Source organism: Eschrichtius robustus, chromosome 5, assembly GCF_028021215.1.
Source record: "Eschrichtius robustus isolate mEscRob2 chromosome 5, mEscRob2.pri, whole genome shotgun sequence".
Taxonomy (NCBI): Eukaryota; Metazoa; Chordata; class Mammalia; order Artiodactyla; family Eschrichtiidae; genus Eschrichtius; species Eschrichtius robustus.
In genome coordinates this window covers 138660039-138686197 of record NC_090828.1, presented here as the reverse complement: position 1 = coordinate 138686197, position 26159 = coordinate 138660039, and positions in this window count along the sequence as shown.

Genomic DNA, 26159 nt, shown 5'->3' with positions numbered 1-26159 from the left:
CTCCTTAGGTAGGTTTATTCCTAGGTGTTTTATTCTTGGTGATGCAATGGTAAATGGGATTGTTTCCTTAATTTCTCATTCTGATCATTTTGTTGTTAGAGTATAGGGATGCAAGAGATTTCTGTCTATTAATTTTGTATCCTGCAACTTTACCAAATTCATTGGTGAGCTCTAGTAGTTTTATGGTAGCATCTTTAGGATTATCTATGTATAGTATCATGTCATCTGCAAACAGTGACAGATTTACTTTTTCTTTTCCAATTTAGATTCCTTTTATTTCTTTTTCATCTCTGATTGCTATGGCTAGGATTTCCAAAACTATGTTGAATAACAGTGGCAAGAATGGACATCCTTGTCTTGTTCCTGATCTTAGAGGAAATATTTTCAGTTTTTCACCTTTGAGAATGATCTTTGTTGTGGGTTTGTTGTCTATATATGTTATGTTGAGGTATGTTCCCTCTATGACGACTTTCCAGAGAGTTTTTATCATAAATGGGTGTTGAATTTTGCCAAAAACTTTATCTGCATCTATTGAGATGATCATATGCTTTTTATTCTTTAATTTGTTGATGTGGTATATCACACAGATTTATTTCCAGATATTGAAAAATCCTTGCATTCCTGGGATAAATCCCACTTGATCATGGTGTATGATCCTTTTAATATATTGTTGGATTAGGCTTGCTAGTATTTTGTTGAGGATTTTTCTGTCTATGTTCATCAGTGATATAGACCTGTAATTTACTTTTTTTGTGATATCTTTGGTTTTTGTATTAGGGTACTGGTGGCCTCATAGAATGAGTTTGGGGGTATTCCTTCCTCTACAATTTTTTGGAATAATTTCAGAAAGATATTTGTTAACTCTTTTCTAAATGTTTGATAGAATTCACCTGTGAAGCCATCTGGTCATAGAATGTTTTGGGGGGGAGGTTTTTACTCACAGTTCATTTTCAGCACTTGTGATTGGTATGTTCATATTTTCTATTTCTTCTTGGTTCAGTCTGGGTGATTGTACTGTTCTAAGAATTTGTCCATTTCTTCCAAGTTGCCCATTTTATTGGCATATAGTTGCTTGTAGTAGTTTCTTATGATCTTTTGTATTTCTGTGATGTCTGTTGTAACTTCTCCTTTTTCATTTTTCATTTTATTGATTTGAGTCCTCTCCCTTTTTTTCTTGATGAGTCTACCTAAAGGTTTTTCAATTTTTTTTTATATTCTCACAAAACTAGCATTTAATTTCATTGATCTTTGCTATTGTTTTCATCATCTCTATTTCATTTATTTCTGCTCTGATCTTTATGATTTATTTCCTTCTACTAACTTTAGGTTTTGTTTGTTCTTCTTTCTCTGGTTGCTTTAGCTGTAAGATTAGGTTGTTTGAGATTTTTCTTATTTCCTGAGGTAAGATTGTATTGCTATAAACTTCCCTCTTAGAACTGTTTTTGCTGCATCCGATAGGTTTTGGGTCATCATGTTTTCCTTGTCATTTGTCTCTAGGTAATTTTTAATTTCCCCTTTGATTTATTTTAGTGATCCATTGGTTGTTTAGTAATGTATTGTTTAGGCTCCATATAGTTGTGGGTTTTTATAGGTTTTTCCCTCTAATTGATTTCTAATCTCATAGCATTGTGGTCAGAAAATATGCTTGATATGATTTCAGTTTTCTTAAATTTAGTGAGGCTTGATTTGTGACCCAAGATGTGATCTATCCTGGAGAATGTTCCATGTGCACTTGAGAAGAACATGTATTCTGCTGCTTTCTGATGGGATGTCTTATAAATAACAACTAGGTCTATCTGGTCTAATGTGTCATTTAAGGTTTGTGTTTCCTTATTAATTTTCTGTCTGGATGATCTGTCCATTGGTGTAAGTGGGGTGTTTAAGTCCCCTGCTATTATTGTGTTACTGTTGATTTCTCCTTTTATGGCTGTTAACATTTGCTTTATATATTGAGGTGTTCCTATTTTGGATGCATATTTACAATTGTTATGTCTTCTTCTTGGATTGATCCCTTGATCATTATGTAGTGTCATTCCTTGTCTCCTGCAATAGTCTTTATTTTAAAGTCTATTTTGTCTGATAGGTATATTGCTACTCCAGCTTTCTTTTGATCTCCATTTGCATGGAATATCTTTTTCCATCCCCTCACTTTCAGTCTGTATGTGTCCCTAGATCTGAAGTGGGTCTCTTGTAGACAGCATATATATGGGTCTTGTTTCTGTATCCATTCAACCTGTCTGTGTCTTTTGGTTGGATCATTTAATCCTTTTACATTTAAGGTAATTATCGATATGTATGTTCCTATTGCCATTTTCTTAATTGTTTTGGGTTTGATTTGTAGGAGTTTTTTCTTCCCTTTCTCTTTTGTTCTCTTCTCTTGTGGTTTGATCACCATCTTTAGTATTATCTTTTGGTTGCTTTTTCTTTTTTGTGTGTGTATCTGTTGTAGATTTTAGTTTCCATTTTCCATGAGGTTTTGATATAGGGGTCTATATTTATACAATGTTGTCTTCAGTTTCTGGTCTCTCAATTTCAAATGCAATTCCCATTTCCAGCATTTGTACTCTCCTCTTCTCATGGTTGCTGCTTTTGATATCATATTTGCATATGGATAACTTCCTGCTTTTACTGTATATTTGCCTTTACTGGTGAGCTTTCCCATTTGTGATTTTCTTGTTTCTCTTTTTTTCCCCCTGCTTAGAGAATTTCCTTTAGCATTTGTTGTAAATCCTGTTTGTTGGTGCTGATTTCTCTCACCTTTTTCTTGTCAGTAAAGTTTTTGACTTCTCCATCAAATCTGAATGAGAGCCTTGGTGGGTAGGTATTCTTGGTTGTAGGTTTTCCCTTTTCACTATTTTAAATATATCATGCCACTCCCTTCTGGTCTGCAGAGTTTCTGCTGGAAAATCAGCTGATAACCTTATGGGAATTCCTTTGTATATTATTTGTTGCTTTTCATATTTTTCTTTGTCTTTAATTTTCATTAGTTTGATTAATATATGTCTAGATGTGTTCCTCCTTGGGTTTATCCTGTATGTGACTCTGGATTTGGGTGCTTCCTGGATTTGGGTGACTATTTCCTTTCCCATGTTAGGGAAGTTTTCAACTATAATCTCTTCAAATATTTTCTCAAGCCCTTTCTCTTTCTCTTCTTCTGGGACTCCTATAAAGCAAATGTTGATGTGTTTAATATTTTCCCAGAGGTCTCTGAGACTATCCTCATTTTTTTCATTCTTTTTCCTTTATTCTGTTGTGTTGCAGTGATTTCCACCATTCTATCTTCCAGCTCACTTATTCGTTCTTCTGCCTCACTTATTCTGCTACTGATTCCTTCTAGTGTATTTTTCATTTCAGTTATTGTATTGTTCAACTCTCTTTGTTCTTTAGTTCTTCTAGGCATTAATTAAACATTTCTTGTATCTTCTTGAATGTCGCCTCCATTCTTTTTCTGAGATTTTGAATCATCTTTATTATCATTACTCTGAATTATTTTTCAGGTATATTGCCTATCTCTTCTTCATTTACTTGTTCCTGTAGGTTTTTATCTTGTTCCTTCTTCTGCAATATATTTCTATGTTCTCTCATTTTGTCTAACTTACTGTATTGTGGTCTCTTTTCTGCAGGCTGCATGATCACAGTTCCTCTTCCTTCTGGTGTCTGACCCCTGGTGGGTGAGTTTGGTCCAGAGTCTTGTGCAGGCTTCCTGGTGGGAAGGACTGGTGCCTGCTCTCTAGTGGGTTGACCTGAGTCTTGTACCTCTGGGGGCAGGGCCACGTCAAGGGGTGTATTTTGGTATTTCTGTGAGCTTAGTATGACTTTAAGCAGCCTGTCTTCTGATTGGTGGGGCTGTGTTCCTGTCTTGCTGATTGTTTGGCCTGAGGTGTTCCAACACTGAAGGTTGCAGGTTGTTGAGTGGGGTTGGGTCTTGGTGCCAAAATGGGGACCTCTGGGAAAGCTCACACTGATTAATATTCCCTGGGGCTTCTGCTATCAGTCCCCTTATCCACACTGTGTGCTACAACCAACCCCTCCTTCCAGGAGACCCTCCAAGACCCCTAGGTCTGTCTAGCCCATGTTCCTATGGAAGTACTGCTTTGTGTTGGTTCCCAGTGCATGTGAGAACCTGTGTGCATCCTCTATGAGTGGAGTCTCTGTTTCCCTCAGCCCTGTGGAGCTCCTGCACTCAAGCCCTGCTGGCCTTCAAGGCTAAATGCTCTGGGCGTTCTTCCTTCCTATGCCAGATCTTCAGACTGTCTTGGAAGACTATTTTTATCTGGGAACATTCCTGTGTAGCTTGCATGGGTTTAATTTTCTTTTTCTTTTCTTGTATGTGTGTGTGTGTGTGTGTGTGTGTGTGTGTGCAAGGGCTCTTTTTAGCATGGATGACTGCCACCTCTTTCCTCAGTGTATGCTGGCCATTATCCCGTTGATATGGGGTTTGACTGGTGTTATGGTGACCAGAGGCTGCCCTGGATATTGAGCAGGGCCTCCCCTTTGCTCTGTGGTGTCACTGCCCTGTTGGGGTTGGGGTCTGCTGCCTAGTTGTTGGAGTAGGGGCCCCCAAGATCTGTTTCTCAGCTGCATTTCTGATCTGTGGTGCGAGGTAGGCAGGATTGGAGCACTCCCTCTGGGAGAGAAGCCACTGAGTTTTCCTCCTCTGGAGACTTTCACCTGTGAGGGTGTTCTGTTGTGTCCACTTTTGCTCATTGTGTGAGCTCACAAAGTACACTGCTGTTGGTACTGCTCTTGGTCCCACCTTAACCATGGGTATGTCAGCAATTGGCCCTGGTGACTCTCAGGCATTGTTTTCAATGCCACCAGTTCAGATCCACTGAGATCAGGTCCCAGGACTGTAGTAATCATGTACCTGGACCCACTATGGGAGCTATGGAGGCAACTCAGACTCTGACCTGGCCCAGCCCCTGCATGTACATGTGCACAAAGCCCACAGCTGCTAAAGCCAGATCCCTCTCAGCTGCAGGAGCACTTGTTGTCTGTTCAGATGTTTCACAGGTGCTGAATTTAGGAGGCCATCAGTGGAGGTGTAACTCTGCCATTTGCACAGCTGTGAGGAGAGATTTCAGCTCTTCTTCCTTAGTCATAGGACCCCTGGGGCTCAGCTGTGGTTTCAGCCCCACCTCTGCGTGTGGGTCACCCACTGGTGTCTGCTGCCAAGCCTGCCAGAGCAGATGAGCCCATCAGGTGGGAGGAAGCAGAGGTGGCAATCAGGGCATATGGACTGCCCATTCAGGAGGGTGCCGGGATGGCTATCTGGACATGTGAGCCTGTCAGGCAGGAGGAAGCTGAGGCGGTGATTGGGGCAAGCTGGCCACCCAGGCAGTGAGGGGGTGAAGGAGGCAATGGCTGGTGGCGCTGGAGCCACTCCAGTGGGAGCCCTCCCTGGTGCCCAAGGAGGCAGGGGCTGGTGTGTGAGGATAGAAGTTGCAGTGGTGGCCCTGCTCTTTTTTCACACCACTCAACAGTAGCACTTTGCTTCCATGGTGGTCTGGGCTTCCTCTACGAGCAATCCTGGTTGCGGAACTCCTCGTTCCCATCCTTTCAGGCTGTCTCCTCACAGCCAATAGCAGTCCCCTCCCTGGGTCTGCTCTTCACACCCCATGTTCCAGCAGCCAGCCCCTGTGTGCATCTGAGACTGTGGTGAACAGGGCTATGGCATGGACCATCTGTGTAGGTCTCACTCTGTTCTGCCTGCCACAGACCAGTTGCTGCACTGTTCTCTGAGACCCCAAAGCTCCCCTTCTGTCCCAGCTAATCTCTCCACTGGTGAGGGTGTTTCTGCAGATGTGGGAATATCTCCTCACTTTCAGCTCCCCCATTAGCGGTGCAGATCCTGTCCCACTTCCTCTCCTCTTCTTTTTCCCTTCTTTCTTTCATCCTACTCAGTTATGTGGGGAAATTTCTTGTCTTTTTAGGTGCCTGAGGTCCTCTGCTAGTGTTCAGCTGGTGCTCTGTGTGAATTGCTCCATTTGTAGATGTATTCTTGATGCGTTTGTGGGAAGATATGAACTCCACGTCCTCCTACTCCTCTGCCATCTTGACCATTAAACCCTGTAACTTTTTTTTTATTTCTCATCATTTTTGATTTGGGATCTCTCTGTTTTGTTCTTGATGAGTCTAGCTAAAGGTTTATCAATTTTGTTTATCTTTTCAAAGAACCAGCTCTTAGTTTCATTGACATTTCTATCTTTTTTAAAGTCTATTTCTTTTATTTCTGCTCTGATTTTTTCCTCTACTAACTTCGGGTTATATCTGTTTTTCTTTTCCCAGTTTCTTTAGGTATAAGGTTAGGTTGTTCATCTGAGATTTTCTTGCTCCCTGAGATAGCTTGTACCTATAAACTTCCCTATTAGAACTGGTTTTACATAGCATAATGCATAGAAAATATATTCCATGGGAGGGAGAGGCAAGAGGGAGGGTATATGGGAATATATGTATACATATAGCTGATTCACTTTGTTATACAGCAGAAACTAACACAACATTGTAAAGCAATTATACTCCAAGCAAGATGTTAAAAAAAGAAAGAATAAAAAAGAAAATATATTCCATAGATTTTGGATGATTGTGTTTTTAGTTTTATTTGTCCCCAGGTAATTTTTTATTTCCTGTTTGATTTTTTCAGTAACCCATTGGTTCTTTAGTAGCATATTGTTTAGCTTCCACATGCTTGGGCTTTTATGCAGTTTTTTTTTTTTCTTTTTTGTAGTGATTTCCAGTCCCATACTGCTATCGTCAAAAAAGATACTTGATATAATTTGAATCTTCCTAAATGTATTGAGACTTGTTTTGTGGCCTAGCGTGTGATCTATCCTGGACAATGCTCCATGAGCAATTGAAAAGAATGTGTGTTGTGCTGCTTTTGGATGACATGTTGCATATATATTTAATAAGCCCATTTATCTAATATGTCATTTAAGACCAGTGTTTCCTTATTGATGTTCTGTCTGCCATAGATGTAAGTGGGTTATTAAATTCCTTAGTATTACCTTGTTACTGTCAATTTCTCTGTTTATGTCTATTACTATTTGTTTCATGTATTTAGATGCTCATATGTTGGGTGCATGTATATTTACAATTGTATCTTTTTCTTTTTCTTGGATTGATTTCTTTATCATTATGTAATGTCCTTCTTTGTCTCTTGTTATAGTCTTTGTTTTAAAGTCTATTTTGTGTAAAATAAGTATTGCTACCCAGGTTTCTTTTCATTTCCATTTGAATGGAATATGTTTTTCCATCTCCTCACTTTCAATTTCTGTGTGTCTTTAGATCTGAAGTGAGTCTTTTTTAGGCAGCATCTAGATGTACATCTTGTTTATATACCTTGTTTTATAAATATCAATTCAATCACTCTACATCATTCAAGTGGAGCCTTTGGTCCATTTACATTTAAATTAATTATTGAAATGTATACACTTATTGCCATTTTGTTAATTTTTCTCTGTTTTTTTTTTTTGCAGTTCTTTATTGATTCTTTCATATTTTGTTCTCTTCCCTTGTGAATTGATGATGACTATCTTTAGTGTAATGTTTGGATTCTTTTCTCTGTTTGTGTCTTTGTATCTATTATACATTTTTGGTTTGTGGTTACCATGAGGTGTATCTATCTATCTATCTATCTAGGATTGTTTTAAGTTGCTAACCTCTTAATTTTGAACACATTTAACAACCCTGCATTTTTACCCCCTCCTCACATTTACTCTTTTTGACATCATATTTGATATCTTTTTGTTTTGTGTATCTCTTCATTACTGATTGTGGTTATAAATGATTTTACTACTTTTGTCTTTTAAACTTCCAAGTAGCTTTGTAAGTGGTTGTTCTACTACCTTCACTATATATTTGCCTTTAACAGTGAGATTTGTCCTTTTGTAATTTTCATATTTTTATTTGTGGTCTTTTCTTTTTGGCTTAGAGAAGTTTCTTTAATATTTCTTGTAAAGTCAGTCTAGTGGGGTTGACCTCTTTTAGCTTTTGCTTATGTTTAAAACTCTTTATGTTTCCTTCAAATCTGAATGATAGCCTTGATGGGTAGGTTATTCTTGGTTGTAGATTTTTTCTTTCATCACTTTGAATATATTGTGGCACTCCCTTCTGACCTGCAAAGTTTCTGCTGAAAAGTTGGCTGATGGTCATATGTGAGTTCTCTTGTATGTAACTAGCTGTTTTTTTCCTTTCTGCTTTTAATACTCTCTCTTCATCTTTAATTTTTGCCATTTTAATTACAATGTGTCTTGGTGAGTATCTCTTTGGGTTCATCTTGTTTGAGACTCTCTGTGCTTCCTGGACATGGGTGTCTGTTTCCTTTCTCATGTTAGGGAATTTTTCAGCTATTATTTCTTCAAATAAGTTTTTTTGCCCATTTCTCTCTCTCTCTTCTTCTTGGACCCCTTAATACAAATGGTAATATTCTTGATATTCTCTCAGAGTTCTCTTAAATTATCCTCCTTTTCATAAAAATTTTTTTTTCTGTTCAGCTTGGGTGATTTCCACTACTCTGTCTTCCAGTCTGCTGATCTTTTCCTCCGTGTCATCTAATCTACTCTTGATTCCTTCTCATATATATTTTATTTTAGTTATTGCAATCTTCAGCTCTATTTGGTTTTTCTTTGTATTTTCTAACACTTTGTTAAACTTCTCACTGTGTTTATTCTTCTGAGTTCATTGAGCATCTTTATGATCATTACCTTGAACACTTTATTGGGAAGATCATTTAGCTCCACTTTGCTTAGTTCCTTTTATGGGGTTTTGCCTTATTTCTTTGTTTTGAACATATTTCTCTGTCTCCTCATTTTGCCTAATTCTCTGTTATTATTTCTATATATTAGGTATATCAGTTACATTTTCCAGTCCTGGAGAAGTGGTCTTATGTGGGAGATGTCCTGTGCATCCCAGCAACACACTTTCAACTGGCCACCAAGAGTTATATGTTCTAGGGTTGCCCCCTAGGGGTTATATGTTGAGTGTGCCCTTCTGTTGTGACAGGTTTGACTAATATGGGGGTCCTGGTAGGTGGTTGTCAGCCAGGTCATGCATTATTCTGTGCCTGCCAGCCCACCTGGGTGGGGCCAGATCCTGGCTGCACTGTCTGGGGAATTCTGGGGCTGGTGCTGACCTTCTGGTGGCAGGTAAACCCCCAGCATTAATAGGCTAGAGGAAAGGGTCCAAAATGACACTTGCTAGTATCAATGTCCTCACGGTAGAATGAGCTTCCAAAAATGGCTACTACTCACATCTATGTTCCCAGGAGGAGTTCCAGTTGTCTCCTGTCTGTCTGTGAAACACTCCAAGATCAACTAGTGAGCCTTTCAATCTACTGCCTCTGCACTGGGACATGAAACATGTTTGATTTTGTGTGTGACCTGTAAGAGTGGAGTCTCTGTTTCCTACAGGCTTCTGGTTTACCTGTACACATACTCTGCTGGCTTTGAAAGTCAGACATTCTGAGTGCTCATCTGCCTGCTGCAGGATCCCCAGGTTGGAGAGTCCGACGTGGGGCTTGATCCCTTGGGGAGAACATGTGCAATTGTCATTATCCTCTCATTTGTGGGTCACCTACCTGGGCATGTGGGTCCTTACTATACACGTCCCCACCCCTCCTACTCATCACATTGTGACTCCGTTTCTATATTATTAGTCGTGGATAATATTTTCTGCTAGTCTTCAGGTATTGTCATAAGTACTTGTAATTTTGGTATGCCCATGGGAGGAGGTAAGTTCAGGGTCTTCATATTCTGCCATCTTGGCCACACACCTTCCCAAACATAGTTATTGTTATATAATGGGAGATGGTGAAATAGGTTTGGAGGGTTCACACACAATGTCCCCTGCAAATATTCCCTAGCAATGCCCCATATCTTACAAGTTAAAGTTCAAACACTCAAAGTATCATTCATAACCATTCGTGACATGACCCCTTTTAGCCCTTTAAACTTACCTCCCTTATTTCAATTTCTTTCTCCTATTTCTTTTTCAGTGATTTCTTCCATTGATCTCATACTAGTTTACTATGTAGAGTAACTGTGACATGCTATGCTGAACAGTGGTGGTTCCCTTTGCTACTATAGCTTCCCTTTTCATGTCTGATGCCTAATTAAACACTCAAAAATATTGATGGCTTTATTAAAATTGTAGTAGAGAATTATTAGATAGTCACACACAAGAAGATCATACACAAGAAGATTAGGTGATCATAGACATTTTTAAAAAATTAGTTGTCTTTTTGCTTAACTTCAAATCTAGATTTTAGCTTTATTTTAAATATTTTTAAAGTTTTAGAATATATTTACTTTCATAGAAAATTTGAGAAGATATTACAGAGTGATTCCATACATGCCATATACAATTTCTCCTATTATCACCTTGTATTTATAGTGTGGTACATTTGTCATATTAATGAACCAATATCAATATATAATTATTAACTAATATCCATATTTTATTAAGATATTAGTTTTTATCAAATGTCGTTTTTTTATATTTCAAATTCCTTTTTAGGATACCAGATTATATTTAGTCATCATGTCTGCTTAAGCTCCTCTTGGCTGTGAAAAGTTCTCAGACTCTTTGCTTTTGATGACCTTGATTGTTTTAAGAAATATTGGGCAGGTATTTTATATAATGTCCCTCAACTGGAATTTGTCTGATTTCTGTGTCCTTGTGTGGGGGTGTGTGGTAAGACTGGGGTTAGAAGTTTGGGGGGAAAATTACAGAGGAAAGTGCCATTTTCATCCCTTAATATCAAGGGTACATGCTATCAATGTGACTTATCACTATTGGTGTTAACCTTGATCACTTTACCAAGGTAGTGTTTGTTAAGTTTCACCACAAATGTCTCCCCTTTTCATGCTATCTATACCTTTTGGAAGAAATTTACTATGTGAAGCCTACACTCAAAGAGTGGGGAGTTATTCTCGACATCCTAGAGGACAGAGTTTCTACATGAATTATTCGGAATTTTGCTGCATGGGAAATTTTAAAAAATTGACTCTCATCTATTTATTGTCTCTCATACTGTTTATTATTGCTATAGACTGAACTGTGATACTTGCAAATCGATCTGATGAAGCCTTAACCTCTAATGAGATGGTGTTTGGAGATGAGGCCTTTGGGAAGTAATTAGGTTTAGATGAAGTAATGAAGGTGAAGCCCTCATGATGGGATTACTGCCCTTATAATAAGAGACAGAGAGCTTGCTCTCTCTCTCTGCCATATGAGGACACAGCAAGAAGGTAGCCGTCTACAAACCAAGAAGAGAGCTCTCACCCGAACCTGACTATGTGGCACACTCATCTTTGACTTTCCAGCACCAAAGCTGTAAGAAATATGTTTCTGTGGTTTAAGCCACCCAGTCTATGTTATCTTGTTATGACAGCCAGAGCTAACTAATACCTTTATATAAGGAAGGGTTCATGGATATATATTTTATACTTTTTATTATAATCCAGTACTATTAAATTTATTTTATTCTTCAAATTTTTCCAGCTTTTGCCATTGGACACCCTTTTCCCCTCTGACATACCTCCATCATTGTGTGTGCGGGCACACACAGCCTATCTTACCTTTTGACACTACAAGATTCTCCAGGCTCATCTTGTATATTCCTGCCCCAGTTCTAGGATTAACCATTTCTACAAGGAGCCTTGGTTTCTTTTATTGGAGAATGGTTGTAGAAACCAAGATTTGGATGCCTGGTGTATTTGTTCATATTGTTAGATATGTCATTCTTTCTAGGCTCTCTCACCTGACAAAACAAAGAAATATGTATGTATATACTACTAACCTGTGTATACACACATATCTTTAAATATTTCTAAAAGTATTTATCTGTGTCTGTACTAAGCTAAACGTGGGTTTTTACCAATGTCTCCATCTCTAATCTAGTACCTCATGAATTATTCTATACCCAGTCTTGCATATCTATAACCTCCCACTCCAAAAGTGAGAAATCTGCCTCCCACTATTAGCCATTTATTTACTTAATTGTTCAGTTTAACTTTACATATATAGCACTTTCAGAATGTGTGACCTTATTAGAAGCAACTTTACAAACTAGACTATAGTGCTATGTTCAGTTCCTTTGTCTTTAGTCTTACAGATTCTATTCATTTCCAAAGTGACTTAGGTCAGCATTTTATCCCAACCCCCAGAGTGAGTTTGTTTCAAATATATGTAATAAAGTTTGATTCTTTCATTACAGACTGCATTTCATCCTGAGATCCCAAGTTATATTCCTTTGTTAGAGTTGGCATTTCATCCTAGGACCTTAGACTTCCAAAATGTGTTTTTTAAAAATTTGCATTCATTCAATTCATTCTCTGTTCTTTAAAGTTATATGAATTTTGATAAATGCAATCATACAGAATACTTTGTATTCTGTCACCATTACAATGTCATACAGAATGCTTTCCATTACACTATTGTAAGAATACTTTCACTACCCTAAAAATTCCCCTGTGTTTTACATATTCAACGCCCCCCCCCCCCAAGAACCTCTGGCAACCACTGATCTGTTTACTGTCTGCATAGTTTGTGTTTTCCAGGATGTGATATAATTGATATAATTGGATCATGTAGCCTTTTCAGAGTAACTTCTTTCACTTAGAAATATACATTTAAGATTCATCCATGTCTTTGCATGATTTGATAGCTTTTAATTACTGAATAGTATTCAACTGTATAGATGGACCACTTTGCCTATCAATTTACCTATTGAAGGACACCTTGGTTACTTTGAGTTTTTAACAATAATAAAACTGCTATAAATATTTGCGTGCAAGATTTTTGTGGGAACATAAGTTTTCAAATCAGATGCATGCATAAACAGAAGGGCAATTGTTGGATAATATGGTAAGACTTTTAGCTGTGTAAGAAATTGTCAACCTGTCTTCTAAAATGGCTGTACACTTTTGCATTCCCACCAGCAATGAGGGAGAGTTCCTATTGCTTGGCCTTCTCACCAGCAATTGGCATTGTCAGGTTTTTTTTTTTTTTAATTTTAGCCATTCTAATAGGTGGATAGTGGTATAATCTTGATAAATGATGTTAAACATCTTTTCAAATAATTACTTGCCATGTCTATATCATTTTTGGTGACATATCTTTTCAGATCTCTTGTAATATTTTAATTGGATTATTTTTCTTATTGTATGTTTTTAAGATTTTAAAAAATATTTTGGTTATAAGTCCTTTATCAGGTATATATGTTTTGCAAATTTTTTTCCAAGGCTTTGACTTGTCCTTTCATTTTCTTGACAATGTCTTTCTTAAAGCAGAAAATTTTAACTTTAATTAGTCTAGCTTATCAATTTTTAAAATTCTTAGATGATGTTGTATCTGAAAATGAATCATTAAACCCAAGGTCATCTAGATTTTCTCCTATGCTTTCTTCTAAAATTTTTGAAATTTTGTATTTTATATTTAGATCTATGATACATTTTGAGTTAATTTTTATGTAAAATGTAAGGTCTATGTCTAGGTATATATTTTTTAAAATTGTTCCATCACCATTTGTTGAAAGACTATCCTTTATCTGCCTAATTGATTTTGTCCCATCATCAATAATCATTTGACTATATTTTGGAAGGACTTCTGGGTTCTCTATCTTATTCTATTAATACATGTATTTCTTCTTTCAATAATACCACACTGTCTTGGTTATTCGAGCTTCATAGTAAAAAGCTTGAAACAGGCTAGTAAGTCTTTGAAGTTCATTCTTTTCCAGTAATTTATTGGCTATAATAGATCTCTTGCTTTTCCATATACATTTTGAAGTCTATTTCTCTTTCTATATATAAAATATTTTTCTGGAGTTTTTATTGGAATTGTGTTGGATTTATTAATCCAGTTGGAAATAATTGACATTCTAACAATATTTTTTGATCTTCTTTGATTTCTTTCATCAGTGTTTTGTAGTTTTCTGTATATACATCTTGTACACATTTTGTTATATTTATACCTAAGCTTTTCATTTTTTAGTGCTATCTTAAACGGTATTATCTCCTTAATTTCAAATTCCAGTTGTTCATAGCTGGTATTAGGAAAGCAATTTTCTTTTGCATATGAAATCTTGCTATATTTGCTTTTTGAAATCCATGATTGTTTTTGCAGATTTTTTTGTTTTGTCCATAGACAATTGTATATAATCTGTGAATAAAATTGTTTTTTTCTTTTCCATTCTGATCTGTATATCTCCATTTTTTTGGTCTTTTTCCATGGAATAGAACTTCCAGTATGATGATGAATAGAAACAGTGAGAAAGAACATTCTTGCCTTCTTCCCAATTTTTTAAAAAAATTGTGGTAAGAACATTTAACATGAGATCTACACTCTTAACAGATTGGTTGCTAAGTGTACAATAGATCATGGCTGACTATAGGCACAGTGTTTTATAACATATCTCTAGAATTTATTCATCTTGCATAACTGAATCTTTATGCTCATTGATTAGCAACTCGTCTTTCCTCCCTCCCCCAACTTCTGGCAACTACTATTCTACTTTCTGCTTCTATGAGTTTGGCTATTTATATACCTCATATAAGTAAAATCATGCAGTATTTGTCCTTCAATAACTGACTTATTTCACTTAGCACAGTATCATCAAGATTAATCCTTGTCATGTATTACAGGATTTTCTTCTTTTTTAAGATCAAATAATATGGCATTGTCTGTATATGGCTACATTTTCTTTATTCATTCATCTGTTGATAGCCATTTAGACTGTTTCCACATCTTAGTTATTGTAAATAGTGGTGAAATAAACATGGGAGTGTTAATACCTCTTTGAAATCCTGATTTCAATTATATTGTATAAATACCCAGAAATGGGATTGCTGGATCATATGGTAGTTCTATTTTTAATTTTTTGAGTAACTGCCATATTGTTTTCCATAGTGGCTGCACCATTTTGCCTTCCTGCCAAGAGTATACAAGGGTTTCAATTTATCTACATCCTTGCCAACACTTGTTTTTTACTTTAAAAAAAAAATAGTCATCCTAACAGGTATGAGGTGTCATTGTGGTTCTGATTTGCATTTTCCTGATGATTAGTGACATTGAACATCTTTTCGTATAACTATTGGTCATTTGTATATCTTCTTTGGAAAATTGCCTATTTGAGTCTGCAGCTTATTTTTTAATCAGGTTACTAGGTTCTTTTGTTTGTTTTGTTTTGGTATTGAGATATAGGACTTTCTTATATATTTTGGAAATTAACCCCTTATCAGATATATAGTTTGCAAATATTTTTCCCAGTCCATAGGTTGCCTTTTCACTCTGTTGATTTTTTCCCTTGCTGTGCAGAAGCCTTTCGATTTGACATAATCCCACATGTCTGTTTCTGCTTTTGTTGCCTGTGCTTTTGGTGTCATATCCATAAGATCATTGGCAAGACCAATGTCATGAAGGTTTTCACATATATTTTTTTTTTCCAGTTTCAGGTCTTATGTTTAAGTCGTAATTATTTTGTGCTGATTTTGTGTATGGTGTAACATAGGGGTCCAAATTCATTCTTTTGCATGTGGTTATACAGTTTTCCCAACTCCATTTGTTAGAGACTATTCTTTCCCTATTGCATATTCCTGGCAAACTTGTTGAAGATCAGTTGATTGTTTATGTATGGATTTATTTCTGGGGTCTCTATTCTGTTGAATTAGTCTATATGTCTGTATTTGTGCCAGTGCCATACTGCTTTAATTACTGTAGACTTGTAATATATTTTGAAATTAGGCTGTGTGATGCCTCCAGCTTTATTCTTCTTTCTCAAGATGTGTCAGCATGCTTCCCAATCTTAAGGGAAGCATGATTCCAAGTCTGTGTGACTTCAAAGCTCCTGACTTTAACTTTGGGGTCTAGGTACACTAACAGACATTTCTATGCATCTATAGAATGCTTACACATATCAGGGTAAGTAAGAACCCATGACCCAGAGCATTAAATTTGGGCAACAGTGGGCAAGAGAGGAAGAGAAGTTAGAGATGCAAATATATAACACAATGTGAAAGACTGAGATACCATCCTGAGGAGCTGAAGGAAACAAGGAACAGCAAAATTTGCAGCAGGAGGTTATGTAGACATATTAATTAGTAATTTTTTAAAAAGACAACTTTAAAGATAGATTTGGTGAAGGATAATGCTTATTTAACTCTATCTTTAATGACTCTTGCAATTCTTGACTACTAGAAGGTAGTCTGTAAATATTTAATAAATAAATTTTTGGTTCATAGATTTATAATGACAAGATCTTATCAGCCAAGAATCAAGAAAATGTTTTGCCATATATTCAAAGGTAACTTCTTTAAAAGTACATCAGAGCCCCCTGTACAGTGCCTCTTTAGACCTGGTCATCATGTGAACACTGCAGAGAATAATTATTTTTCTTTTCTCTGTAGTTGGAGGCCAAAATCAAATCAATCCCAGAAAGTTCAGCATCGTTATCTTTGCTACCTCCCTGGTATTTTGATAAATGATTTGAAGAGTTGATAATTATAAATTTTTAGCAGTTGGTGACTAAGGCTGGGCAATGGAATCAATTAGATTAACTACGAGTAGACTGATTACTAAATAATCAATTATACCCCCACAATCAGTTCAGGTGGGAGTCTCACAGCATGGTTAAACTCACTGCTGGAGGAATGGGATGTGGAACACTGGAGATCTGGTCCACTTCTAGGTAATACCAGTGACTACAATGACCACTGATTCAGAGAATATGGTTGGATTAAAATAGCTGGAGGTGCACACAACACAAATTCCTTGGGTTGTCCATCGCTCATACTGCATTTTACGCTGGGATTTTGTATACAAAGACGCTTTCGGTTTGGTTCTTCTACTCCAGTCAGACTCCTGCCTCTCTGAACGACCTGACCCCACACGCAAACCTTTTCTCCCCCTGATTACCCACACATTTAATGCCCACTTATATATTCATACTTAAGTTTTACAGGTTCACAAATGCCCAAATACTTTTACTCATCATTATAAGCAGAACAAAACAAAAGAAACACAACAAACCCCTGGCTCCCAAGTTGACTTTGGTGCTTTAAAGCTTAGGTACTTCTTCCTCCAATCATTGCTGCCACATTGACTTCTCTCTATTCTAGTGGCTTTTTGTTTATATTTTGTACCATGCAACTTAATATTTCTTACATTGGATTGTAGCACGTTTATATCCTGAAGTGTATGCACGTGTGTGTATGTGTGTGTGTGTACCTTGTTTATCCATTTAGATCATACCATTTCTGTTGTACCTATAGTTTGTAACATGGAATGAAGTGCCCAGCATGGATGAAGCATGCCTGAGTGCTTAATTCCAGGGCTTTGTGGCCAGTTAGAAGGCTCCTTTCACCCTCCCATAGCTATTTCAGGCATTTTGATCCTCAGGGAAGTTCAATTAATTTTCTATAAGTGGGCTACATTAATTAATTAATTAATTATTATTATTATTATATAAATTGTTTCAAAAACAGAGTCTAAAATCAAGTTTGGAATGAGTCCAGAATTCTTTGCCTCTACCTCAGACTTGTGCAATTTCCAAGGTGGAAGCACCTACACTGACCTCAGTCTCCACCCCATTGAGAATTTCATTTCACACATTGTGGCACATTGTATTTTCCAAAAATAGCAACAATTTTTTTGGTTCTACAGGCTAGTGTATAACCTAATCATTTTTCCATCCAAAGGTGGGGATCATTTTCCCTCCCCTTGAACCCGGAAGCTCCTGCGATTTCCACCTTTGCTATAATGCATCAGAAGTGATGTTCCAAAATTTCTGAGCCCAAGTTTGTAAAGGCAGTAGTTTCTGCTGCTTTTTCTTTCAGGAAGATAACTCTCGGAGCACAGTCACCTTGTTCTGAGGAAACAGGCTACATGGAGAGGCCATAGATAGGTATTCCAATGGAAAGCCACAACTAATTTTCCAGCTGACAGACCAGCATCCCTGCCAGACGTGAGTGAATAAGCACTCAGTTTATTCAAATCCCCAGCTTTGAATCACTCTCAGTCTTTGAGGCTTCCGGTCAAAGCACTGAATGGCATGGGACAGAAAAAAGAAAAAAACAACTGTCCTACTGTGCCTTAAGTAAGTTCCTGAAACACAGAATCTATGAGCACCAACTATTGTTTTATGCCACTAACTTATTGCCTAATCACTACACAGCAACATATACCTGGAACACTCATGATTATCTCCCACAGTAGACCAAGGCTGTGCATACATCATGTGAGGGGCACGCACTAAGGTTTATAAATATAGAAAAATGAGGCAGATAATTACTTTGGACTGGTAGGATCCAAGAAGGTTTCATGGGGGAATTGGCACTGGGATGGTGTGTTGAAGGGCAGGTAGGGCTATGCGAGAAGTTCACAGTCTGGTGCATCCTGGTGATAAAGAACGAGGTAGAAAATGCCTGCTTGGTGATTGTGACACCAGGGAGTCTTACTTTGAGAAATAAGGGGAGCTGTTGTCTCTGTCATAGCTCACAGATGAACGTTGGTCTGTATTGCCTGTTTAATTCAATCTTTATTACTTCTTAGTGGGGATATAAAACTCAGGTCACAGGGTGTACTTCAGACGGCGTAGGGATAAATGAGCATGTGAAAATTATGGCAGAGTCAATATTTGAGAGTCAGAGGAAGGGAAAAGTAACAAACAGTGACTTTAGAAAAGGAGGCAGAATAGGAGAAATGGTCCCCAAGGAGAAGCAACAGTTGAGGAGAGGCAGATGGGCAGGGAGGGATAGGAATAATTGACTTCAGCTACAGCAGAGAATATGTTGGTGAGCTGAGAGGACATGTCATCAGAGCATTTCTAATTTTGTTTCTCCAGGGTTGCCTATTAAACACCCAAACTGCATTCTTTATAGCTTGCTTTCATTGGATTCTTCTCAAAGGTTGCTTCTCTGTCAGTAGAATGTCTTGGAGTGCTTGGGGAACACCCTTCTATTGATATTTCAGTTGGACTTTCTTTGTGTCATCCACGTATTCACTGCATCAATACAATCTACTGTCACAGCCTCAAAGACCTGTCATACACCGAGAATACCCAGGTTGCTTCATCACGACCTGATGTTTTGGGCAACCTTGCGTTTGTATCTCAGTATCCCACAAGCACCCCACACTTCATATATCTACAATCAAACTCATGCCTTCCCCTCTCACTCTGCTCTAGGATTGTCTGTGTTGGTGAATGACACTTCCATCCAAAGCCACCCCTAGAGTGTAAAACTGTTGAGAGCAAGGCCATATCTTATTCACTACTTCTTGCCCAGTACCTGATATGATGTCCATCACTCCATAAACATTCTGAGTTAGAAGACTTGACTATGCCCATTTTTTAATTGGTTTTATTTGTTTTTTGATTATTGGGTTGTAAGAGTTATTTATAGATTCTGGATACAAGTCCCTCATCAGATATATGATTGGAAATTACTTTCCCCACTCTGTGAGTTTTCTTTTTTACTTTGTTTTGTAGCAAATTAAAAAAAAAATTGCAGTCTAATTTATTTATTTTTTCTAGTGGTGGTGTTTTTCTCTAGTGGTGTCGTATCTAAGAAATTATTGGCAAACCCAAAGTCACAAAGATTTACTCTTATCTTTAGTCCTAAGTATTTACTCTAAGAGTTTTGTTATTTTTACTCTTACATTTAGGTCTATGATGCATTTTAAATTAATTTTTTTGTATGATGTGTGGTAGGCATCCAATTTCCCAGCACCATTGCTGGGAAAAGACTGTTACTTCTCCATTGGATTGTCTTTCTAGCCCTGTTGAAATCAATTGACTACAAATGTAAGTGTTTATTACTGGAATCTTAATTTTATTCCATTGATTTCTATGGTTATCATTATGTTCTACTGTCTTCTTTTCTTTAACACAGTATTAAGTTTTGAAATTAGGAAATGAGAGTCCTTTACCTTAGTTCTTATTGTTCAGGATCATTTTGACTATTTTGCAGTCCTTGCATTTCTGTGTGAATTTTAGGACCAACTTGCCCATTTCTGCAAAAATGCAGCTGGGATTTTGATAGAGGTTGTGTTGAATCAATAGATTATTTTAGAAAGCATGTCATCTTTAAAGTATTTCTTTTTATCCATAAACTTGAGATTCCTTTCTTTTTATTTCAATCTTTAATTTTTTCAATTTTTGTAGTTTTCAGTGTACAAATTTTGTACACTACTTTTGTTAGATTTTTTCCTAAGTATTTTTTTGATGGTATTATGCATGAAATTGTTTTCTTAATTTCTTCTTTTGCTTGTTCACTGATAGTGCATAGAAATATGATTGATTTTTGCATACTGATTTTGTATCTTGCAACATTTCTGAGCTTGTTTATTAATTACAATAGTAGTATGTGTGTATGTGTTTCTGTATTCTCTAAGATTTTCTATGTATAAGGTCATATAATCTATAAGCAGAGATAGTTTTATTTCTTCCATTCTAAATTTGATGTATTTTGTTATTTTTCTCTCACCCAAATATCCTGACTAGGCCTCCAGTACAATGTTGAATAGAGAAGGTGAGAGGTAACACTACTGCCTCATCACTATTCTTAACTTTAAGTTTTTAGTAGATGCCTTTTTCCAGATTGAGGAAGGCCCTTTCCATTCCTAGTTTGTTGAGGTTTTTATATTGCTGTTAAATCTCAAAAGAGTGTTTCATTTTGTCACTTTTTCTGATGCGTCTATGGAGATGAACGTATGAAATATGTCCTTTATTAACACTGTTTATTACATTAATTAATGTTCAGATGTACCAATCTTGCATTTCTGGGATCAATTGCACTTGGTTTTGATGTCTAATCCTTTTAATATATTGCTGGATTCATTTTTCTACTATTCTCTTGAGGATATTTGCATCTATATCCATAAGAGATACTGGTCTGTCGTTTCCTTTTTTTTTGTAATGTCTTTGTCTTGTTTTCATATCAGAGCGATACTGGTTGCATTTCCTCCTACTCTTTTGTGCTATTTTTGTCATACAGATTACATCTTTATAGAGACTAAATCAATCAATGTAGCATTCTAAGAATTACTTCATGCTGTTGTCTTTTATACCAGATAGAAAAGTTACAAAAATCGACTTAGAATGTCTTATTTACCTCTGTAGCTGTCATTACTGGTGCCCTTATTGCCTTTGCTTACATTTGAGTTACTGTCTAGTGTCTTCTCATTTCAACCCAAATAAATTTTTTTCCTGTTTATTTTTAAGGCAAGCAGGCTAGTGACAAATTCTGTTTTTGTATGTCTGGGAATATCTAAATTTCTCCTCCATTTTGGTAAGACAGACTTTTTGGATAAAGAATTATTGGTTGACAGTCTTTTTTTTTTTTTCAGTTTGAATATGTCATTCCGTTTCCTTGTAGGCTCCATATTTTTTATGATAAAGACAGCTGTTACTGAGGAAACCTTGTATATGAGGTTTTTTTTTTTTTTTCAAGTTTCTCTTGACAGTTTGACTATGATGTGTTACAATATAGATGTCCTTGAATTTATCCTACTTGCAGTTCATTGAGCTTCTTGGACATGCAGATTGATGTTTGCCATCATTAGGAAGATTCTGGCAAATTTTTCAAATATTCTTTCTGCACCTCCCCCACCCTTCCTGGAACTCTCATTATGCACATATTACTTACTGATGGTTCACATGTCTCTGAGACTCTGATCATTTTTCATCATTCTTTTTCTTTCTGTTCCTCAGATTGTATAGTATCATTTGACCTATTTTCAAATTTACTGATTCTTTCATCTGCAACTTAAATCTGCTATTAAGTCCCTCTAGAAATTATTTTATTTCAGTTACTGTACTCTTCAATTCCAGAATTTCTATTTGGTATTAAAAAAAATAATGTCTATCTCTTCATTAATAGTCTATTTAGTGAATAACTTTGTCATATTTTCTTTCTGTCCTTTATACATGGTTTCCTTCAGTTCTTTGAACATAATTGTAATAGCTGATTTAAAGTATTTTTTAAGAAAGCTCAACATCTATGCTCTCTCAAGGAAAATGTCTATTGACTGATTTTATTTTTCCTTTTAATGGGCCATACTTTCTTGTTTATTTGTATGTCTTATATACTTCTGTTGAAACAGATATTTTAGATAGTATAATATGGCAAATCTGAAAATCAGAACTTCCTCTCCCCAATGGTTTGTTGTTACTGCTGTTTTTGTTATTTTGCTTCTGTCATTGTTATTTGTTTGTTAAGTGACTTTCCTGGATGAATTCTGTAGAGTCTGACTTCCTTGTAGTATGCAGCCAGCAAAGTCTCTGCTCAGTTAGCTTAGTGATCAGGTAGTGACTGGACAAAGATTTCCTTAAATTACCTGAACAATAAGTCTTCCACCCTTTGCTGAGGTGCCTTGTGTGACTTTTGGGACACAAATTCAACACTAAAATAGTTTATAACTCTGCCTTAACCTTTACTTACTACTGTGAAAGTTCTCAAGGTTAGCCATAGGTGAGCAATTAAGTCCTCCTCAGATCTTACTTGAGGATGTTCACAAGCTTACTGGACCCCCAGGAATATGCCAGAGCCCTTAAACCCCCACCCCCTTAGGCACCTTGTCCTTTGGATCTCCCTTTTGAGGTGTAATGTTTAGTGTTTTGTCCAGGGTCTCATTTGCCCCAACTAGTACCACAGCCTCAAGCAGCTGTGACATTCAACGATTGTCATTACTGTTTTGATAAATGCCTTGTGAGTGGGGTTTTTCCACAGAGCTGTGAGACCGGCCAAATAGTCACAGTGCTATGAGAATGGGACTTTTTGAGACACTCCAAATCCTATTTTACGCTTTCCTAATTGTTCCAAGGCTGCTAAGTTTTAACAGCTGCAGTAGTTGTGAGGCTCCTGATTTTCAGGCTGTCATGGAGCTGGGGAGAGGAGGAGGAGGCCATGGCAAGTTACAATCCATAAGCCCCACGGTTCTTACTGAGGTTCAGGAGTTTTCATGGAATAAATACTCCTCAGATTGTTGTAAACATTGGTTTATTTCCAGAGCTCTAAAAAACTTTATTCAGACAATTTTTGTAGTGCTCTTGTTGCTCTTATGAAAGAGTAGGTTGCGTAGGCCTCCAGTTCACTGCCCCAGGATCCCTGCTTCTCTTACTCCCTCTGTTTTCTCCTCACAGCAAACACTGCCATGTAAATCTGATTATCATGTTTTTACTGATGAACAAGCTTTGCCTATGAGTAATCTGGCTTTCTATGGCTTGCCTTTCTTCCTTAAAGCCAATGAATTGCCCCTCACAGACTAGGAGAAGCCTATTCTGTCCTTCATCCATGGGTCACAGACATCCCTTTGGATCCCTAATTTATTTCTGCCTTTTCGATGCTCTAGATCAAGCTGGTGACTGTCAGTCATGGGGGAGCCCAAGAGCAGCAACACCGGCTCTTCCACTAATTCTGTTCATGCTTTCAGGCTGGTTCTCTTGCTTTAGCTGACTTTTTCTTTTTCATTCTTTTTTTGTTTACCAATTGCTGAAAGTGATGAAGTCAGCAGTCTAGTGTAGCCATGCCTGCAGCTAAAGCCATAGAAATATTACTCACATCTCATATAGTAAACACATATTTCATTTCCCTTCTGACATATACCTCCTAGGGAACAGTCTCAGTGATGCCATACTGCATATTCAGTGGAGTTCTGAGTTGTTCCTAGAGCCTGCCGGCTTCATATTAATGAAAATTGTGAAACTGATTCCACCTGTTTTGAGGCTTTCTCCAGTGAAGCTGCTCTGCACCCTGCAGTTAAGGTGCTTTCCTGCACCCCAGTTGGTCTGCATTTTTTAAGTGGCAAGACAGGAGACATATCTGTGGGCTTCAGATTTGTGATTTTAACTCTTAGTGAGAAGACCTGAAGTTCCCTGACAAGCAGTGGTTGCTTGTGGTTTTGTGGAGGCACACTGGGCATGTGAAACGACTGATTTGGTGTCCTTACAGCTCAGCTTGTCTTTACTGCCCTCCCCTCATTGTCAGGTATGTGTTTGTGCTCTGCTTATATGAAGCTCTGTTGCGCTGGGCAGGGAAATTGGTATTATCTTCAACCATGTCTGTGAATGAGGGGTCTTGTGGGGGTTTTGGCACCTACCCGTCCCAGCCTTCACGTGTTCTGTTCTCTTAGGATAATCTGAGAACCTCCCTTGGTCTGCCATACCTCCAAGCATGTGACCTTAGCTTGTTTTTGCATTTGATCACCGAGATTGCCATTCATTAAAACCAGCCTCACCTCTCATTCTGTGCTGTGGATACAAGTTTAGTCCTGAGTCCATCTGTGAGCTTCCAGGCTATGTTGGAGCAGAGTCTGTTACTTAGTGGACAGCTTATTCCATCTACTTTGAGTCACCTACAAACCTGGCAAGCAAGGGCTCCGTGAAACCACTGATACACATTTGGATAGATCAGTGCCAAATCCAGAATTCCATGTGGTCCCAGAAATTGCCTTCCATGTGAGCACTGACTCCATGGTTAGAATATTCAGGCTGGTTAAAAATCCAAATCTTTGAGGAAACCTCCAATTAGGCATATCAGACATTTTCGTAGGAAGCCTTACCTTCCTCCCTCCTCTCCTTCCCTCCTTCCCTACTTACCTTCCTTCCTTCTTTCCTTGAATTTTGTGTAATCACTGACTCTGTGCCGGTCAGTCTGCTGAATAACTGAAATGTCAAGATGAATAGCTGTGGGACTAATATTAAGGAAACCCCAGAACATTAAGGAACCCCCAGTCTCATGGTAGAGATGAGCAGGCAAATAACTGATGGCAATGACGTGGGTAGGGAGATGAGTGCTATGAAGGTGGCCTGGGTGAGGCGGCACCCACGGAAGGGGCACCACACCTCACCATCAGAGCAGAGGGTGCGTAGCCCTGGGCAGGACCTCAGGGGCAATCCTTGGGGTGGGTTTGAAGCAGGAATAGAACCCATCACACAGGAAAGAGGATATGGAAGAATTAAGGCAGAGAGGTCAGTGAAATCCCAGAGAAAAGTGAGAACATGGGCTCAGGGAAAAAACAAAGCAACAGAGTGACCCAGGGTGGGGCTGGTGGGGAGAGTGGCCAAGATAAGGCCTGAGAGGTTGGGACAGCCACAGGCTGAATACGCAAGGTTATGGGAAGAGTTGCCTATACCAATGCTGAAATCAAGAGGTTAGGACAAGTGTTACGACAGCACAGCATTGTGATGCATGCAGGGAACATTGATTAGGTCAGGCAGGAGACATGGGTCTCTCAGCTTGCCTCTGTCGCCTGAACAACCCCCTCACTGGACCAGGAGTGAGTCTGTAGGCCTTGTGTGAGAGGGCAGCATGATCTCCTTATGAGCTTTGCTTTAGGGTTTGTGGGTGTGGAGTATCAGGCCAACTGCCCAGGGAAAGAGGGATTCATTGATTCAGACTAGCTCCCTCCTGACTGCAGTAGCCTCCTCTTTCCCCTTCACATCTCACCTGGGGATCGAGAGCATCCTTGGGCTCTGCTCCGGCCTCTCACAAGCCACAGCTTCTACATGAGGGCTTGTCTCTAGGCAGATTGATCACTTTCTTTAGAAAACAGTACTTGGGTTTTGCATGTGAACATTACCAGTCTGAGTGCAGGCGAGGAGAAGGGTCCTACCTTCTGATTAAGCAAATACCTGTATTATACAGAAGAGCTTAAACATGCTGATGAACAGATTAAACCTGGTTATCTCTGTGGCTTAAAAAAACAATGGCTTACTTCTCACTCACTTAAATTCTGATGTGGGGGCAGCCAATATTCCGGGGAAGCTGTCCTCCATGCTGTTATGTTGCGATCCAGTCTGCTCATCTTTGTGGCTCTGCCATGTCCAAACATGCCCTTCATTGAGGCGGCAGAGGGAGTGCATGCGGGAATGACCCACACCCACTCAGCTCGGCTTCTGCCCAGAAGTCACACATGGATGCTGAATTATTCTTCTTCCCACCCCACTGGACAGAAGCAGTCACATGGCTCTACCTCGCAGCGCTGCTAAGAGAACTAGTGTCCCCACGTGCCAAGGAAAGAGATAATCAAACACAGGTTAGCACAGAAGCCTTACTGTTACTGGACCCTTTCCAGATTCTTGGACAGCAATGCCATAGAAATGAATATTGCTTCCACTGGACTCTTAGGCAAGCAAAGCTTTTTATTAAAAGAGATAACTT